The 3,726-nt window shown below is 50.4% G+C and overlaps 1 pseudogene; it reads right to left on the reverse strand.

Moving 5' to 3' along the window:
* Positions 1-940: 940 nt before the first annotated feature.
* LOC147677633 (Golgi integral membrane protein 4-like) lies at positions 941-2,369 on the reverse strand (annotated as a pseudogene).
* Between the last annotated feature and the right edge of the window lie 1,357 nt (positions 2,370-3,726).

Raw genomic sequence — 3,726 nt, forward strand, 5'->3', positions numbered from 1 at the left:
GTGCAGCGGCCATCTTTGAACGATGAAAGGAATAGCCATCATGTAGATAAGTTACAAAGAATTAGTATTTAAAAAGTATAGCGGAGGTGTAGGGTACCACTGTGCTGAGAGACATCATGTCAAAAAAAGGAAAACAAAGGGCAGCAGACAGACCTCTCAAAAAAGTGCTAAACTCATTTTAAAAAACTAGTGGGCAAAAATTCTGCAAAGGATATTTGAAGCCCCTTGGCACTGCCGTGGTGAGAAAGGGGGAGTGTATAATGGCTGGGTGGAGAAGGTAACATTGGCTGCTGCTGTTCTCTTCTGGGTGGAGAGGTGGTTGGCGTTCATCAGTCGGTCTTGGCTGGAGTGAGTAGGAAGATTCTACTTCTCTCTTCTGAGCAGGAAGAGTAGGGTGACTTCACGGCTCTCTTCTGGGTGGAAAAAAGTGCTATGTCTTCCATTACTCTCTGCTGGGAAGGGGAGAATAAAAGAGCCCCCAATACTCTCTCGGGTGGAAGTGGATGGCATTGCTTTCATTATGCTCCAATGGGAGGGAGAGTGGTTTCCACTAATCTCTGCTGGCTGAGAGTCAGTGGATTCTCTTTGAATGAAGAAGAGTAACCTGGCTTCCATTAGTGTCTCCTGGTTGGAGGGGAATAAGATGTTCCACCACTGTCTTCAGCAAAGGAGAGAGTAATATTGCTTCCAGTACCTGGCTTGCAAGAATGGAGTGGAATCCAATTTTCCTTAAATTCCTACTTTGGCCCCTTTCGATGGAGAGCTTGCACAGTACCCTTTCTCTTTCACACACACTGGAGTATAGAGCTATCAAAGGTTGTTAGCTGTCTCTCCGTGTGGCACTGAATCTGATCAGCATCAAGGGTCAGATTTCCTGTGTACTCGCCAACAGGGCCGTAAAAGGCATCCCATTCTTGTCCACCGGCCAGGTCACAATGTCTTAGCCAATATTCATGTTCCCAAATTCATCATAGTAGATGGTGCTGTTTCTGATGGTGAAGTTTATCGTCTTTAAGTCTTTCAACAGCTCCTCTCCAGCCTGGATGCTATTCACCGTCCTCTAGAAACGCACCGCACGGCTATCTCTATCATTTGATAGCCACAGAGGCAAGGCTGGCTGTGGCAGAACTTCAAGAGTTCCTGAAGAGTACCAACAATTGTCTGATAGATTCCAAAGCCTGGGCATCACTTTCTGGGGTTTTCTTCCCAGAGTCTGCTGGCGTCTCCAGATTGTTCGCTTGGATTCCAGTCAGAACTTCAAGAGACCCCGTCGGGGGTGCCAACAATTTTCCGATAGATACTGCAGTCTGGGCAGCACGTTCTGGGGTTTTCTTCCCAGAGTCTAATGGCGTCTCCAGATTGTTCGCTTGGAGTCCAGTCAGAACTTCAAGAGACCCCGTCGGGGGTGCCAACAATTTTCCGATAGATACTGCAGTCTGGGCAGCACGTTCTGGGGTTTTCCTCCCAGAGTCTGTTGGCGTCTCCAGAGTGTTTGCTTGGAGGCCAGTCAGAACTTCAAGAGACCCTGTCCAGGGTACCAACAATTTTCCGATAGATACTGCAGTCTGGGCAGCACGTTCTGGGGTTTTCTTCCCAGAGTCTGTTGGCGTCTCCAGAGTGTTCGCTGGGAGGCCAGTCTGTTCGCGAATGCGCTGCAATTCAGCATCAAAGGCTCGGGAAGGCTTCTCATCTGGGGCCTGTAATTGCAATGGGTGGTGCCTCAGGGCTGGGACCAGCTTGTAGCTTGGTATCCTCCGAAGAGCTTCATTCAGCTGATGCATCTTATTCAGCTTCTCCTGTGCACTACGCAGCTTAGAGCGGACCTCTTCAAATGCATTGCGAAGAACCGTACTGTCTTCCAATAGTTTCGATATTGTATCCAGCAGCATTTCCACGTGGTTCTCATTCTCCCGTTGGAGCTGGGCGTATTTCTGGTTGTGGCTCTCCAACGCGCGCCGGTTTTCCAGCTTTAGGGAGTTATACTGCGCCTGTAAGTCCAGGAGCTGCTTCTTGGCTCCTTCATGCTGATTCTTCAGGGTCATGTGCCGAGAGGGGAGGGTGACGTCGTGGTTCATGGCGCCTTCCTTCTCCTTGCTCAGGGCTTCTTGAGCTTTTAATTTATGTACCCCAAAATCTTCCTGGGTCTTGTGCTCCGCACGCTCCTTCTCAAGGGACTGCTCCAGCCTGGACCGCTGCTCATACATCACTTCCACCAGGCCGGAGAGCGTCTCCTGCTGCTGCTGGAACTGGAGCTGTGAGTGCCTGTACAGGTAGATCACGGACCCCAGGCACGTCACGAAGGCCAGCAGGCAGAAGACTACCTGCAGAATCCTCGTCTGCCTGCGAAACCCGCAGGCGCAGAGTCCCATCATGGCCGGAGAGCTTGGTTCCTCGTCAGGAGGGCCGGGCCCTCGGACTCCCGTGATCATCTTGACCGCAATGTCCGACTGACAGACTTATGGGCCCTGCGCGGCCTTATCTAGCCCTGCTGAGCCCCCCGGATTATGACGTTATTGTGATTCAGAGCACCGCACTGTGACGTCGAGTCAACGCGCCTTGCGTCCCAGACAGCATCAACCCTGGCTGTCTAAGTAGTCCGCGCCCTGAGCAGTGCAGCTTTGCCATCCCGTGTGTAGGTCACTGCACGTGCTGTGCGCCTTTCCGGGCACGCCTGGCCCTTCAGAGCCTGTGAGGGGGCTCCTCGACCCCTGACATGGATGCGATCAAAGACTCTGAGGAGAATCTTCCTGCAGGAAGCACGTGGCCTTCGACGCACAGCGCATCCCCTTTCTCCGTGGAAGTGGCCCGTTTCCACAACGCTGCACTCTGTGCGTCCGAGGGACCAGAGAGTCTGCAGCCAAACTCTCACCAGATCTGACACCAGGACACCTCCTGGTACCGGAAACACACAAATCACGAGGTCCCCAGCCAGGTGGAATACAAAGAAATAGGAATAAACAAAGTTGTGGGGCTTTCCATCATTAACACACAATCTAAGACGCTCTCTATGTGCACGGTGCTAACGCGTCTTTAGCCCCTGAGTGAGGCTGCCTGCGCCCCACGCAGGGAGCCCCCATAGTAGAGCCGCCACCACCTTAGTGCCACAGGAGGGCACACCCCACAGGCTAGTGGTTGGACCCACAGGGGGTCCTGCGCTGTTAGGTTGAATTTTCCATGAAAAAGTCCCAGCTCTACCGCCCATCAAACTAACCAGGATCAGAAAACCTTCCAATAAGGGCCACTGTAATTATGTGATTTTTTTCCCAGCGTTTTCCACATAATTAAGAATTTGCCGCATGGGCTGTATAGTCCATAATCTGCTGCATGATTTACAGATTTTGGGGAAAAAAATGCTTTTAGCTTAAACAAGTTACTTACATTTTGTTTAAACAGCAACCCATGTGGCATGCAGTGGAAAGCCCTTCACAAAAGTTGACTGGTCATCTTTCAGAAGTTTATCGGTACTGAGATGAAATCTTTGCTAAAACAGTGTTAAAATTGGTGAAAATGACCACATTTTGAAGTCATTCTATCACAAAATGTGCTGTATTATGCGACCTAATTTGCCTCTTTTTGCCGAATAATTTAGTCAGCACGGCCGCTTAATTTGGTCATCTCCTGCTGCTTAATTCCAGTGGCGCTGCCTATAAACTAGAGCCCACTCCTAAACATGTTCCCTGTGTCCATTCTTTTATAGTCCCGTGTCTATCTTAAATGTGTTTTTTC

The sequence above is a fragment of the Lissotriton vulgaris genome, chromosome 12 (assembly GCF_964263255.1).
Source record: "Lissotriton vulgaris chromosome 12, aLisVul1.2, whole genome shotgun sequence".
Lineage (NCBI taxonomy): Eukaryota > Metazoa > Chordata > Amphibia > Caudata > Salamandridae > Lissotriton > Lissotriton vulgaris.